At 38.6% G+C, this 17,456-nt stretch overlaps 1 long non-coding RNA gene across 1 annotated transcript; it reads right to left on the bottom strand.

Moving 5' to 3' along the window:
* Positions 1–1,501: 1,501 nt before the first annotated feature.
* LOC134677964 (uncharacterized) lies at positions 1,502–14,469 on the bottom strand. Its single transcript, XR_010100140.1, has 3 exons — positions 14,433–14,469; positions 2,305–2,553; positions 1,502–1,659 (listed from the first exon to the last, which is right to left on the bottom strand). It is a non-coding gene; the product is annotated as an uncharacterized LOC134677964 (long non-coding RNA).
* Between the last annotated feature and the right edge of the window lie 2,987 nt (positions 14,470–17,456).

Consider the following 17,456-nt stretch of genomic DNA (forward strand, 5'->3'; position numbering starts at 1 on the left):
TTGGTTTGAACGAGAACTTGTAGTAAGTAGTTTTTTTAATAAGTCATAAATCTTAAACCGCAATTTTATTATGTTACTTGCTGCTACGGAACCCTTCATGGGCGGGTCCGCCTCGCACTTGGCCGCTTTTTTGAAGGCGGTTAAAAACATGCAAAAAAAATTTTTTTTAGGGTAGCTCCCCTACATGAAAAGTGGGGATGATTTTTTTCGTTTCAATCCTATAGTGCAGCTGTAGAATATTGACCTTTTAGAAGTTTTTTTTTTTGACAAACAACATAATATTTTCGGAAATAATTGCTATGAAAAAAAAAATTGTGTCCTCTCCCTAGGTTGGTCTCATAGTAAAAGTTGCTCAGTATGACGATCAGTTATTTAAGCCTTTGAGTTTTTCTTATGTCACAGCTTTATTTTCCTCAAATTTTGAAGAAAAAAAACTGTCCAGAAAAATGACGCAAGAATTTATGCTGATGACCTCCAAGTACCTATAGCTATAAATGATGACTTGTCTCGATTACCCGATTACTTGTCAATGGTCCAATAGAAACAGTTATTTTTCATCATCATCATCATCATCTCAGCCATACGACGTCCACTGCTGAACATCGGCCTCCCCCTTAAAGGCCTCCCTCTCCCCTGTGTTTATTTTTAAACCCCTTAAAATCTAAATTTCTCATATTAGGTTCTGGAAAGCAAAGGCGTCAAATCAAAAATTGTATAATCCGATTATGTGGCTAATCATCTCTGTTCCCATTCTAAGTTCCTGTTTTTGAAAGAATTGTAATTCTGTTTTTATGCCGGTCATTATTATTTTACGCATTGTTTTTGTTTAATTTCTTATTTTATAAGTTCAAGGGTCGACTGAAAACGTTGCACGTTGCACTAAGTGCTCCGACACATGCTGAGCGGTATCCTCTTTGAAACAAACAATTACATTAACCTACGAGTATGTTACATATGCTTGTCTGTATTAGGTAATTTTAAGATGTGTTGTTTCAAATAAATTATTTTCTATTCTATTCTAAGTATAAGAATTTCAAAAAATACACCCAGTCTATAGTTTCTGAGTGTTTTTTTATGGCTTTTGAGTTGATTGAAACGTAAATAAAACATCACGTATTATAAATTGTTTATACGACAATTGTTTAAACGGTTTCACTCACTTGAATTTTTAGTCGCTATTAGCGACATGTTTCGGGCCCGTCGGGGGTCCTTCCTCAGGCTCGAGTGCTCGCGGCGACTGCAACTCGTGCAATTTAAAATATGTCTCACGAAAGTTTAATATGGACATCACGTATTGTAATATAACTCTATAATATGGTCTGTCAAACAACTCTGTCAGTCGCAAAAAGGCGCGAAATTCAAATTTTCTATGGGACAATGACCCATGCGCCTACATTTTTTAAATTTGTCGCTTTTTTACTGACAGATATAGTTTGGCAGACTATAATTTGCTGTTTCCTGAAAACAAAGAGTCGCAGGTTTGTAAACAGGAAGAAAATTACACAGGAATCTCGCAAAAGAACGGAAAAGGCTTAAAGCATTCGCAGTCGTTGAGTAGACCGTTCTTATGGAAGACGCAGCCGCATTGCTCGAGGCCTCTCGCATTGTTAGGCTCCCAGTGCCCCCATTCTTCGAAGCCTGCGGCGGCCAGCGAGTCACCTGTCAATGAAATCATCTTTTAAAGTGGTGTGCTTTTCTACAATTTAAAATGGCAAGATCGCGTCCCCAACACTGAAGGTACTTTGTTGTTGCAAGATGCCTGGCATGGAGGCGCTCTTAATGAAGGGTCAGCTAAGGTGGTGTGGGCATGTTTGGCGTATGAGTGATTGCCGACTACCGAAAGCCATTTTCTACTCCCAACTATCAGCTGGTAAGCGGAACCAAGGTGGGCAGCACCTACGTTACAAGGACGTGCTTAAGCGCCACCTCACTGCTTGCAGTATAGAACCTGACAAAAGTTTGCTTCTCAGTGGCCAGGCCAGAATGGCGTTCTCGTGTTAAGATGAGCCTAAAGAACTTTGAAGACGCGCAAGAGGTATGGTATGGGGTAGGGTAAAGGTATATTTTCGAGCGATGGCGATGACCTTTATTGACCTATACTCGGAGAGTATTTAAGTAGATGACGACACTTTTTGACATTTAAACACATATCAGTGAAAGAACAAGGATCAAATTAAGTCAAATGGCGTTATAAAGATTTTATACAGTTGTCGAAAGATGTCAATAAATTTACTGTTCCTAAAAAAATATTTTGATAATACGCTCAAGCCAGATTACATTATGAAGTTAACAAGTTTTTCTTACCGTTTATAGTCACCCAGCCCTCTCCACGTACTTCTTTATAGCCAATTATAGCGTAAGTGGGATCATAAGCACCAACGATCTTATTATAATACTTGTCGTAAATTTCACGGAGTGCTTCAGATTCGGTGTCGCTGTTGATGATAGCCAGGTCTGCCCCCTCGTCACGACACGTGGCCCGCGCGGCGTCCCAGGCCTTCGTGACCCAGTGAAACTTGTAGCAGCCGCCGGTCTGCGGCGCCCGCTCGTATCCTGATACAATCACAGTAGTCATCCCAAGCAGCATGGAAGTGTCGGCAACATCAATATACCAGCCAATTTAGAACTTAGAGTGATTTAAGGGACGTATAAGAGTGTCAGAAAAGATTTAAGCTGCATAAAAGGTATTTTACAGACATTATACAGCTCAAGCTGTATAAAATCATTATAAAGGATTCTGCGGAAGCATGGGGTGCTTTATCAGAATATAAAAAAACTACTTTAAAACGAAAAGTGCTGTGAGACACTACAAGCTAATTCTATCGTAAAAGCTGTATACAGGTTGTATTGTAGTAACACTTGGCACTTTTAGCTGTACAAAAGTATCTGTCAAGTCCGTTTTAAAACTTTAAGTGTTGTGATACACTACAAGCTAATTTAATCGTAAAAGCTGTATACCGGCTGTATTGTAGTATCACTTGGTACTTGTAGCTGTACAAATGTATTTGTCAACCCCGTTTTAAAGCTATTTCTTATGGCGTAATTTTACTCTCCTATAAGAATAGTAGTTGTATAACTTCTGTCTGTAAGGGTATTATAAAACTAAAAGAATAAATGGCAGCTATAGTACAGCTTTTTTCAGTATTACTGACAGAGTTGTATATTTTGGCGTAATTTTACACTCGTATAAGTATATATTTCGACCAAGAAAATAAAAAAAATGTAATGAACAAAATTAATAATTTAGAAAATTATGAAATGGAACGAAGAATAGAAATAGACATTTGGACCTAAGGGTTTTTTTATTTGTTATACGGATTTCTAAAGAGACTTATAACTTATGTACGAAGAACCGAAATACAGCCAAACGAATACAAATATTCTATTATAAAGCTGTTTTAATTACAAAAGCTGTAAATGATACTCCATTTATTACACAGCACAGCTACTAAGATTATAATACTCTCCAACTAACTTGTAGGCTGTTTAAAAATTGTCGCCATTTTACAATGAAAATAAAACGTATTTGTAAATATAATTAATGAAATACTTGCAAATATTTAGCAGACTAACATCGTGTTATGATGACCAGCTAAAATAAATTAACTTTAGCCTTAGAATTAATATTTATAAATATTTTTGATATTCTAACCTTAAAAACAAACACTAACTTTACCGATTTTTGATATTTTCCTTATGGTTTCTCTTTGTTATTTTGCAGGCGCGTGAATATTTTGCCAGAAAAGATACATAGGTTCGCAATAAATAATAATCGGCACTTACCAATAACATAATATTTCACTCAAGACCTCTATAATATGTATTTACTTTTACTTTTACCATCCACTATGACACTTTATTGTCGCCATTACTATTTTACGGATAAACAAGATTAAGACATTTTAGTTTCTTAAATGATTATTATTCTCTTGTAATTATTTTTAAAAGCTCATTTAAAACTCATATTCTTATATCGTACTTATAAGAGATTATCTGTAGTGTTAAGGTTTCCTGTTACACCGAAATATAGCTGTAATGCGGCTATAATGCAGCTTATGTATTGCTTATACAGCTACTCTACAGCTCTAATAACGCCAAAGGCTGTATAATTTGGGCCCTTTTTTGACTTATAAGGGCTGTATAAGCGCTTATACAGCCTTTGTACAGCTTAACTGTACAGCTTATAGTATACAAATAAACTGGAATACAGCTTATATACAGCTTGCAATGCTACTTGGGATGGTATTCCAATCTCAGCAAAGTCATGGTATTTTAAATATATTAAGAACAGGTCGCTCACGTGTTTGATTCGAAAAACACTCGACATATATGGTTCACTTCGTACCGAGGAGTGTCATCAGGAGCTTGCGTAAAGCCTATGGTCACCAGAGGGATTCCCCAGGGATCAATTCTGGGCCGTATTTTATTTTACTGTACAGCGCATGACTTATCAACTATAGTGCGTCAAGCAAATCTTGTCAGTAGCAATGTAAAGCAAACTAAAGTAGGGCAACACTCAAAGAGTAGTATTGCGCTAAGAAAAGCAGCAATGTACAATGTACATCGAACCTAAACTTTTTTTTCCGCTGAGCGCGCCCGTCAATTCAAATTGTCACTCACGGATTCTCTATTGAAAATGTTTGAAATTGTTATTAATAGGTATGGACGGACAATTTAAAAGCGGTGTGTGATGTTGATAAAAATGATTAACTAATTTTAAGATCTGAAAATAAAATTAGAAGTGGACTATGCCGTTAAACAAGAATGTATGAATAAAATCATTGCTTCAGCAGGTAGATGTCCTACTACTGGATTTTAATATTTTATTAGATTTCTCAGTTGCCACCGTAGGCATTGTAGGCATCTTAGCTTTGATTAAGCACAATCTTATTTAATATATTGGTATTTAATGGTGACACAGCAGAAATATCTCTTGAAATAGAATCGATTCAGAATGTAAACAAAGATGATGGCTGTCATTCGCGATCCACATTCCACAGATAAAGCACAGATGAAACGCGATTTTCGAATTATTCGAACACAGTGTTGCTAACCCGCGATTTTTCAAATTTGCCGCCGTTTGCTACTGACAAGATTTGCTTGACCCAGTATATCTCTACAGACGTTTATTCGGTCCTTTACTTTAGTAACAATGACTTATTTTTCTCACTTTATGTGAAATATTATATTATATGAATAAAATACAACAAAGAAAAAATTACTCTCCTTCGGCAAATTTTGTTTTAAGAAAACCCTTTTTTTGTTCTTACCGTGGAAGAATAGTCATTACCGTGGTCGAAAAATACCGTGGTTCCGTGGTAATGACTACCACGGTAATGATAAAAACTATAATTTTGTCTCATAACCCTAAACATAGTTAATGTTCCAGAACATTCTTCCAATTACATCATATCAATTACTAAAGTACCAATAACTTAATTAACAAATTCGGTCTAACGTTTTTTTATGGCGTGATGAAAAGCATAAACATAATAAGGGGTCATCCATTAATTACGTCACACGATTTTCTAGGTTTTTTTACCCCTCCCCCCTCCTTGTCACACTTGGTCACATTTGGCAAACCTCTCCCCCATAGTGTGACGTCACATTTTTTCTACGAAATCGCCAAATCGAATTAAGTTAATACCTAAGTATTATTAATATTTTATCAAAATATTTTTGACGATATAAATTGGTTGATTGGTTTCTTCAATTAAAAATGCTTTCTTGATGATTCGTTTAGTCGTTGAAGATAATTAATTACATAATTTGGCTTTATTTTAATCAAAATTTTAAGAAGGACGCAAGTACGTGCGAGCGCGTCAATGTCGTATGCAATCTGGTCTTGCAGCGTTGGCCGTTGTCCTCTTAGAGGTGGGGAGGACATCCGAAGAATCCCGAACATGCCCCCCGGCGTTGAAAGGGTTAACTTTCAACTCGTCGATGTCAGTGGTAGGCAACGGGCAGATGCGGTTGAAGCCACGGCGTATCACTCCTCTTGCAGTGTTGATATCCGCGACCCTGGCGATTCCGTCGCTCCCTGGATATATCTCTGTGATGCGGCCCAGTCGCCACTTCATCGGCGGGAGTCCTTCTTCTTTAATGAGGACTAATGCTCCCTTTTTTAGTTGTTGACCCTTAGACGTGCGCCACTTGGTGCGTTGTTGAAGTTCAGTAATGTACTCCTTGTGCCACCTGGCCCAAAAGTGTTGGCGTAACTGCTCCAGCCTTTCAAAACGAGTGAGACGGTTCTGGTTAACGTCGACAAGCGGAGGCGAGGGCAAAGCAGTCATCGGTCGTCCTACCAAAAAGTGCCCCGGGGTCAAAGGTCTCATGTCACGTGGGTCAGTCGAGAGTGGGGTTAAGGGACGTGAGTTTAGTAAGGCCTCAATTTGAACTAAAATTGTATAGAGGTCTTCAAATACTAAGTGTGCGTTCCCTAACACGCGATGTAAATGGGCTTTTATGCATTTTATATTGGCTTCCCACAGACCGGCCATGTGTGGTGCATATGCAGGTATGAATTTGAAGTCTATACGCTCATTAGACATTTCATCAATTATAGAACTTGCATTATCGTTGAGGAACTTATAAAGCTCATTTCGTGCTCCCACGAACTGAGTTCCATTATCGGAGAATAAGGTAGCAGGTTTAGATCGTCTAGCAATGAAGCGACGCAACGTGGCTAGGAAGGAATCTTTACATAGCGAACTGACGAGTTCGAGATGTACGCATTTGGTGGTGAAACAGATAAATATGACGATGTATACCTTTTCTGTCTTGCTACCGCGACCTCTCTTATTAAGTGCTAATATAGGACCCGCGTAATCCATTCCTGTAGTCTGGAATGGATAGCCAGGCTGAAGGCGCTGCTCAGGTAAATTTCCCATCATCGGACGGGCTGTCTGTGCGTTGAGACGAAAGCAACGCTGGCAATTGTGTACAATAGAACGAGCTAAATTACGGCCCCCGATAGGCCAAAACTCCTCGTGAATTGAAGCTAGCAAATGTTGAGGTCCTGTGTGCATTAAGCGTATATGTTCGAAACGAAATATTAGTTTAGTTAAAATATGTTTAGACACGAGTAAGATTGGATGTTTCTTTTCGAATGTAAAATTACCGTTTTTAATTCTACCACCTACTCTAATTAGACCCTTTTCGTCAATAAACGGGCTTAACGACAACAGTTTGTTTTTTGTAGGTAACGGTTTACCTTTAGCTAAAATATCATATTCGTCGAATGATTCCTTTTGCGACAGTTTTATTAAAGAATCGTATGCGGATTGTTTTTCAGACAATGATAAAGTGCCCTTTGTTTTAATTTTAGTTTTGCAATTTGCAATGAAACGTTGTACATAAGCCATGATATTTTTAAGTTTACGTAGACTTGAGAAACGTGCAAATGGAAACAACTCCTTTTCTTTGATATTGATTGATGCTACATTTGATCTTACTTCGGGCAATTCTGATTGACCTTGATCGAAAGACTTGTTCGGCCACGAGTCTTCAGTTTCTAACAAGAATTTGGGTCCACTAAACCAAAATTCTAATTTATCATCTTGTGCAGCACTAACACCTCTACTCAATAAATCCGCAGGGTTGCTGGCAGTAGGCACATGACGCCAGAAATGTGATTTGGTCATTTCTTGTATGTCAGCCACCCGATTTTTAACAAATGGCTTTAACCTATTTGGTGGCGTTTTGAGCCAACCTAAGACCACAGCGGAGTCTGTCCACAAGAAACAACTGTCCACATGCAGTCGTATAGTTAGCAAAACCTTGTCCAAGAGCTTAGCCGCCACCAAAGAGCCGCAAAGTTCAAGACGCGGGATCGTCACGGCCTTTATTGGACTGACGCGCGTTTTTGAGCATAAGAGACGAACCCTTACATTGCCCAACGAATCTACGGACCTAACGTAAACGCAAGCGCCATAAGCATCCTTAGATGCATCGCAAAATACGTGTAGTTGTATGTTGTTTGCATTCTCGCATACCACGTGCCGTGGTATCTTGAGTTTCTGAAGGTGACTTAAATCGAGTACAAACTTAAGCCATGACTTGACGATGTCTGGAGGCAATGGACTATCCCAACTCACTTTGAGCAACCAGAGTTTCTGGAGGATGACCTTTCCGATAATAATGAAAATGCTAAGCAGCCCAAGAGGGTCAAAAATTTGAGAAATCGTGGATAAGATCACTCTCTTGGTGACATCTAGAGTGGGATCAGTCTTTATATCGAATTGCAGAACATCGTCTGACGGCGACCATTTTAGGCCCAAAGTCTTCGACTGTTCGTGCTCGCTCAAATCGACAATGGCTGAACCAACGCTACTGTCGGACACGTCGCTACATGTAGGAAGGTTCGATCGGAATTTTCTCAGGTTGAAACAACCTAACGCCAGTTCCTTTGAAATCAGAGCACGAAGTTCTAAGAGACTCTCGGCAGTTTCTTGCCCCGTCAACAGATCATCAACATAACAGTCTTCACTAATGACCTTGCGCACCAGTTCATTGTCACATTCGTCCGCAATTTGCTTAAGGCAACGTACAGACAAGAACGGAGCCGAGGCTGTGCCATAAGTGACTGTATTTAGCGTATACGTCTGGAGGGGCTTTGATGGGTCGTCACGCCAAATTATTTGCTGCAGGTGACGTTGATTCTCATTAACGAGCACCTGTCTGTACATTTTTTCGATGTCACCTGCCATCACATAGCGGTGTTGCCGAAATCGTAAAAGTATAGAAAGCAAGTCGCTCTGTATTGTGGGCCCTACCATTTGGATATCGTTCAGGGATAAGCCAGAGCTGGTAGGCGCACTTGCATTGAACACGACTCTTAACTTTGTCGTGGTGCTTTGCTCACGCAACACGCCATGATGTGGCGTAAAGTACGAATTTTCATGAGGATTATCTATGTCACTTAATGTCATGTGACCTAATGATAAATATTCCTTCATGAAATCAACATACATGAGCCTCAACGAAGGCTGGTTCATCAGCCGGCGTTCTAGCGCCAAAAAACACGACTTGGCACGTTCGAACGAATGGCCAAGTTCGTTTTCACTGGTTTTCAGAGGAATTCCTACTGAGAATCTACCGTCTTCTTTACGTGACATGTTTTACACTGATTTAAACTTTCACGATTATTAAACATTATCAAACTGCACAACGGGACTTAATCGCGTATTTAAGTTTTAAGATTTACCTCCGACGTTTCGAGGACGGCGTTGTCCCCGTGGTCTCGGAGAAGACTGGCTCAAGTTGACATCAACATCTTCTAGCCGCGCGAGTTTTTCGAACTACCCGCACTTGGTCTTGTTTATCAGTTTGAACGTTTTGCGCACTAGGGACATGTCTAGGTGACATGTTTTGCTTAAAGTGTTGTTCGCACAACTCCTCCTCAGTAGTATACACCGGTTCCTTAATGGCTGGAACTTCCTCTATCTGCCAGAACTTAGAAAGTTGATCTTGAATTTCATCGAATTTCGTGAAATTGCATAAAATCTTGCTTGACGTTCGGTGGCCAGTGGGGCCAGAAACTATGTATCCGAACACAGTTTCTACAAGAAGTGGACGACCCTTGCCTAATTTAATTTTATTAGAGCATATCAGATCCCAAAATATATCCACGCCAAGTAGTATATCGTAACTTGACGGATTAAAGAATTCTGGGTCTGCTAGCGTAATTCCCGAAGGGATATTTAGTGTGCCTACATTAAAGACTTCATCATGGGTTGAAGTTATGACTGGCGACACTAAGAACTTAATGCTTGCTTTGAATGAATTAATTCTGTACTGTATTATAGCTTCGCATTCCTTTTTTACCACAGAAACCTGGTCTTGAAAGCCAGTTATTGTGGATGTGATATTCTGAGACTGTAGACCTAATGACTGGTAAAGTGACTCTGTCATGAAGCAGGATTCACTACCGGAATCTAACATTGCCCTAACTTCATGAGGTCTACCATGAACGTCTATAACCTGAATCATCGCTGTGGCAAGAAGAGCTCGACGATTCGAGCTCGAAGATTGTTTATTAGTCGCTGACATGGACGTGATAACGTCATTAGCTGCCTTTGATTCAGCTTGAGCTGCAGCGGCCGCAGCGCGCGGAGCCGACGTGCTCGGAGCTGCTGTGTCCGGTGCCGCATTACTGGTGGAGCTCGAGTCCCTATGCAATAAAGAATTGTGCTTGTTGCCGCATTGTCGGCACGGCCCGAGTCTACACGCGCGTAAGTTATGACCTGCCCTTAAACAATTACTGCATAATTTCATTCGTCCCACAAATTGTTCTCTAGCGTTTATATCCAGCTGAGCAAACTGATTGCATAAATACAAGGGATGATCACCTTTACAATGTGGACAATTGTATTTTTTAAAGGCAGGCTTCACAACTGCAGCTAAGCCACGAACATGTCTATTTGTAACCTTCGATGATGAATCTTGTTTATTGTTACTTGTCGTTTTACTTAACTCAATAGTCTCCAAGATGTCTGCCCTATTTTTAAGAAATTTAATGAATATATCTAATGTAATTTTCTCGTGTGTAACTTTGTGCTCTTCCCATTCGCGAAGTGTGAGAGTGTCCAACTTTGTGGATATAATGTAAACAATAAGTGTATCCCAACTCTCCACTGGTTCGCCTAAAATTTGTAACGCGCGCAAATTTTTATTACATGCATCTACAACCCTACGTATGGATGAAGCAGACTCCTTTTTTATTGCCTCTTCATCAAAAATTGCCTTTACGTGGTTTTGCACTAATAGCCTAGTATTATCAAAGCGTTCGCATAAAGATTTCCACGCTAAAGTATAGTTGGATGCAGAAAACTCTAACGCACGTATGATTTGAGCAGCGCCTCCCTCCAAGGAAGCTCGTAAATAATGGAATTTTTGAATATCGCCAATGTTTTTATTCGTATGTATAAGAGAGGTAAAAACGTCACGGAATTCAAGCCAACTCTCATAATCGCCGCTATATTTAGGTATTTGAATAATGGGTAATTTAACACTAGCAACGCCTTTATGTACCTGTTTCACCGACGCGACGTCATCATCACTCTCGCCGGCCGAAGAGTAGAAGGTTTCAGAAGCAACACGTCTGCCGGCCCTTTTGTTACATTTATTTGCGTTACATATCTCTTGGGCCCTGGCCAGCACGGCAAAATATTGTGATTCAAAATCTGACCTTTGTGCTGTTTGTGTCTGAACCTCATCCTCCGGGAGAGACAGGCATTCGATGCTGGTCTGAACCTCCTCGAACTCCGCAAACATCGCTTCAATGTTAGACATACGTAGCTTTAATTCCAAAACCTCGACTTCACTGCAATGTAAAACATCCTTAAAAGCATCTACATACGTTTGAAATTTCGTTAAACGACCTTTATAAGTTCCCCGTTTTTTCACCAGCTCGGCTAATCGTGCCATTATGTTTAAATGAAGTTTCTAATAGAGTCTGTGCGGAAAGAGAAGAGTCGTGGCAGAAACGGGAACTAACATTTAAAATTTTATATGGCAATCAAACCTTGTGACACCTGTCTTGTAAAAAGTAAACAAACTTCTGTCATTGTATATTTTTATTAAAAAAAACCGCAAGTCTTATGTATATAATATTTTCAAAACACGATAAAACCGTACATAAAACCACAAGGAAAATTATATTTAACATTGTTCGGTTTTGTCAGCGGGAAGAAAACGGCTATCGACTGACAAAAAGTCGCGGAACGTGTTTCCGCTATTCACGGGTATTGATGTTGTATTTAATATTAAATAATTAATTATTTGATAAACCCCCTAAGTAACTTGTCTCCGGTACATAATCGGTAAGTATATTCATTCAAAATATATTAATTTTCATAAATATGCAGGTCATTCATGATCTTTAAAATAACTGACAAATAGGCTTGATACTTGCCATTTTATGCATATTTATATGTATTTTTTTTTTCAGGATTGTGTAAAAGTACCTACGGTATCTCGAATAAAAGACCGCTAAGTACCTAGGTGCTATGCAAGAATTCGTAATCTACGTGCTGGATTCAAGCACATCCAGTTCTGATGAAGATAGTTCTATGAGTGTCTGGTTATTCTGAAGCTAGCTCAAACATAAGTGACATTGAATATTTTAATTCGGACCTCGATTCCAAATAATAAAACTTTTGCTAATAAAATATTTCTTTATTTGTAAGTTTGTTTACTAGGTTCTGAATAAAAGTTTTGCTAATAAAATATTTCTTTATTTGTAAGTTCGTTTATTAGGTTCTGTTATACAAAATTATATTTCATATTTAGCAGTGACTTTTCGGCGAAGTAAAATATCGTGAGATGAGAGAACCGGACATACTCGTATCCCAATATAAGGCCTATCTACTTATGCACTATTTTTATACATATTCATATTTATTATTAATAATGTACACATACATTACAAGTCAAGTTTACGATGGGTGAAATATATCCCAGATAGTAAAATTCCAGTTCTATTGCCCAATTTCTACCCAATCTACCGTTTTATATTAAAATAACTGTTGGACTGCACAGATTAGGCAGTACATAAATGAGACTCTATCTTGTTTGGTATTAGGTATTGGGCAGATTCTTAACTAGTTTTAGCAGTTTTTGTCAATCGCACTGTCACTTTTTAGTATCTGAGACATAAAAACAAGAGTGTGTTTTAAAAAGAAAACTAGTGCCTGCGCTAATTCAGAGGATTGAGTCGACGAGCCTACACCACAACCAGGATCCGTTTAGTAAGCCGTGGTAAAAAACCGGAACAAAAGGGATTCAAGTATCATGACCTTTAGTGTCGTACTATAATCACGTGACCAGTGTTGTCAGCATAGCAAAAACCATAAAATAGCACTGGCGCGCCCTCAAATCCCACGACTCTTCTCTTTCCGCACAGACTCTATGATTGAAATTAAATTATAATATTTATGTATATAGTTACAAGTTGCAACAATAATAAATATTCACTAATACTATTGTTTAATAGCACGTAAATATTTCCCAATTAAATGAAATATCTAATAGTTAGCAACAATCGTTCAATATTTTTAATTACTGTTTTTTCATACCAACATATAAATGCTTAAACATTAAATAATTCCAATTTATTTGATTTAATTCGCACTAGTCGAACTAATCAAACCAATAAATTAATTCAAAATAATACTCAAATACGAAATAAACCCATTTACATTTCAATATTTACGATATTGAAAAAAAAGGCGAAATAACATTAAATGAATACACGAAATAATTGACAGGAAAACGTAATTTTAGTGTAGGAAATTTCCGAGCATAAATTATTTAAGAGTTATTGCAAAAAAACGGGTAATAATAAATCTATCGGCATACCAGAATGCAAGTACTCACTGCCTTTTGTATTCCTTATCGCTATGCAGCGCCCGGCCGCTCGCGTTTAGGATAATTAGATGTGTAGTTATAATTTTAAAGATTTTAACTTGAAATATTATGGAAATTAACCGATCCTTAATGCGGTTTATTGTTAAATTCGATTCAGGGGGATATAATCCACACAATAATTAATAAAATAACTATAAGAAGGCAGTGATTTAGGCACAAAGTTACAAATACCTAAGGGGCAAACAAAATGGTTCGGACTCACTCTGACCGCTCGCTTGTTGCTATGTGGATTTCGCTTGTAATCACTGGCTCACATTACACCGTCACGTCACCGATTTTAGGCAATCCATAAAGAGATCCTCTTCTTAATGCTTAATGTGGCAGAAGATCCTGGTTAGGCTTCAAATCATAAGGCATGACATCCGGTTCGAAGGACCAAAAATATGGTTGATTGGTTTCTTCAATTAAAAATGCTTTCTTGATGATTCGTTTAATCGTTGAAGATAATTAATTACATAATTTGGCTTTATTTTAATCAAAATTTTAAGAAGGACGCAAGTACGTGCGAGCGCGTCAATGTCGTATGCAATCTGGTCTTGCAGCGTTGGCCGTTGTCCTCTTAGAGGTGGGGAGGACATCCGAAGAATCCCGAACATAAATTATTATCGATGACGATATAGATTATCGTTTTAAAAACTTGTTATTTAAATGTACAGCGAATAAAATAATTTAAATAAATTTTCGGTTACTGATGAAGTTAAAGTGACGTCACAAAGTTTGTGTCTCCCCCCTCCCCCATGCACAATATGTCACATTTTCTTGACCCCCTCCCACCCGCTAAACGTGTGATGTAATTAATGGATGACCCCTAAATATGATGGGCAGGAATTCGCAGAACTGAAAAATGTTCTAAAAAATTTTGGAAACATTTTCTCGGTCTGATTTTAGTTTTTAGTATGTATTTGTATTGTATTAGGTACCTCTGTATATTTAAGTATATAAATAAATAGGTGTTTACCAAATTAAATTAATATACTATAATAACTTATTAAAACAGAACTTACCGTTTTCACCGCAAACAGCGATTTTCTGTGGTTCCTCGTCTGTATGGGTAATAAAAATATACTTATTTTATTTCACTATAGCTGATCAATAACTTACGTTTATTAAGATGGTGCCCAATGTTCTAAGAGGCCAATCAAATTAGATCCAATAATCCAAAAAATGCGTTTTGAGGAATTAATTCCCAGCAAGCCAGAAATCGTTTTATTACCTTCATTAGGTCCTAAATTCTATAATCCGAGTTTGCTCCATCCCAGGAGGTGTGGATACATTTTGAGGGCCTTGGGAGATACATTTTACCTTGGATTGATAAAACCGCTCCATGTAGAAGGGACCCACCATCAATTATAATCTCACTACCAGCTACCAGCAAGGTTGTTAAAAAAAAATCGGATAACACGAATATATACAAAAAAATTCATGCGGCGGCCATTTTTTACAATATTTGACTACGAACTCATATTAAGGTATCTTTCGGATCCTCAGATGTCAATTTTTATTATGATTAGAGCAAATTTTCCGTCGGACGTACCGTTTTTTGAACTACAAGCAAAAAACTGAAAAAGAGCAACATTTTTTCCACAACTCCCGGACAATCTCGGAGTAAGTAAGTAAGCTAATTTAGAACCAAAATGAAGGTATTAAGATGATTTCCAGCTTGCTGGGAATTAATAACTGGAAAAAATCTAATTTGATCGCCCTATCAAATAAATGACAGAATAAAAAGTTTTTGGCAAAAATTTCATTTTTGGTACAAGCTTTTATCGCTGACTGTACTTTTCTTTCCACAGGCAACTAATGCTCATCGAGACAATTCTAAAAACCCCAAACACAATTAGGTTTCGTTGTCTTATCACATAGTTCATATGGCCACCTCCGGTCTCCGTCATCAGATCAGCTCATGACACCATAATATTGCATTGTCACCCGACTTACGTAATGTATGCAAAATTTCAGCTCAATCGGAAACCGGGAAGCGGATCAAATTTAACTTGCAAGATTTGATTACAGACAGACAACGGTCAGGTGAAACTAAATAAAAGCTTGTAAAATGATTGATGATTTCATGGAACTTTTTCAAAACTAGGTATCTTCACTGTCTTCCAACAGTTCCAACACTCAATAGGTGTACTTGTGCAAATTGCGCAAGTCAATCGCTTTATGTGTGGCTACTTGGCTATAGTCTAACCTCTTGGAGTCGTAGTGGTTATCTCCGACGTGGGAACGCAAGGGCCGTAGTACAGGATAAACCAGTCCTGGAAGGGGGTGGAGGGATGCTTGCACTTGTACTCGCAGATGCTGTGGTACGTGGCGTGGTCGCTCGCGCAGTATTCGAAGTCCGGCTTGCAGCCGCACGGTGCATGAGGGCTTGCTACCGCTAAACTTAACAGACTCACTGAAATGCAAGCAAAAGTTATAAAGAATTTTTCTACTCATCGACTGAATCTCCTCGTGTCATGTCGTGTCGTGTCGTGTTTTCCTTTTTTACCATCGTATGCAATATCGTGTTGTGTACGCAATTACAGTTTGGTATACAAACGTTTTATTGGTCGATCATAGGTGTACGATCGACGAATAAATCGCTGAAGGCCGATAAAAGCTATATATGTAGTAGTAGATTGTGCTCTCGACGATGGTACTGCTTTTTGTAGGGATAGGGAATACATATTAATTGCCTTTCCCATTACAGCAATTAAATTTTTTTATACGATATAGGACTGACTGACCCTTTCTTGCACTTAAATGAACATTTGCATTTGATTACTTTGCCACACATGCGAATTAAATGCATAGGTACATGCAAATGCTAATCTCATCAGTTTTTGACGAATCAAGAGAGCCTTTACCAGCTGGTGAACTATCATAATCATAATCATTTATTTGCACAGACTTTTTACGGTCTGACTATATGAACTTATGTCGTAGAGGAGTTCCGTTCTGGTCTTCCTGAGCTGTTCCATTTCACCAAATAGCACTAAGCATAATTTTCGTACTTACTAATACTAAGCACCAATACTGTTCTCATGTCTGCCTCGACGCTGCCACCGATTAATTGATTAAATAGTATTTATTAGTCTTGTAATTGAAATTTGTGTGTCTAATTGTTTCGTACACTCGCTCAAGCTCATTACCAACATAATTGCAGCCTAATTGAGTATAATAATGCAAAAAACCCGGCTAAGTGCGAGTCACACTCGCGCACGACGGGTTCCGTGCCATTACGCAAAAAACGGCAAAAAATTACGTTTGTTGTACGAGAGCCCCACTTAAATATTTATTTTATTCTGTTTTTAATATTTGCTGTATAGCGGCAACAGAAATACATCATCTGTGAAAATTTCAATTGTCTAGCTATCACGGATCACGCCTGGTTACAGACAGACAGACAGTGGATTCTTAGTAATGGAATGGTCCCGTTTTTACCCTTTTTATACGGAACCCTAAAAATCGACAACTTTTAAATTTTCTTCGCAATACGACCGCTACATACGAGTATATTATGTACAATCCAATGAAATCAAATCAATAGGTACCGATGCTGGGCTATAACCACGAAAATCGAAGTTTGCAAATTGCGGGCATTTTTCTCTGTCACTTTTATTACGCCTTCATTGGAGTAAAAGAGAAAGATCCCCGTAATTTGCGATATTCGGTTTTCGCGGTAGCCCCTCTTTCAATCAATCTGCAGACGAGAAGGAACGGGAGAAAGTGACATCTGAGGGTGAGGGCTTACCGCGAACCACGTTCGACGTGTTGCCTCTCTATCGCACTTGTAAATTTGTCCGTAAGGTTGACAGGGAGGCAACACCAAACTTCGAACTTGGTTCGCGGTAGGTGGAATGTCATCCTAGTCGATCCCGGTGCGCCCTCACGAACGGCAGAGTGGGTGAAACGCCGGAGTGGTTTAGTGGGTAGGGCCAAATTCTCCCCCTCTCTTGTCAGGAGAGGGGAAAGGAGCGGCGAGTCCCACACACCGTGCGTAAACGCATTCCCACTCCGTCAAAAAAAAAAAAGGCTCTATGTGG

The sequence above is a fragment of the Cydia fagiglandana genome, chromosome 27 (genome assembly GCF_963556715.1).
Source record: "Cydia fagiglandana chromosome 27, ilCydFagi1.1, whole genome shotgun sequence".
In the NCBI taxonomy this organism is placed as follows: Eukaryota; Metazoa; Arthropoda; class Insecta; order Lepidoptera; family Tortricidae; genus Cydia; species Cydia fagiglandana.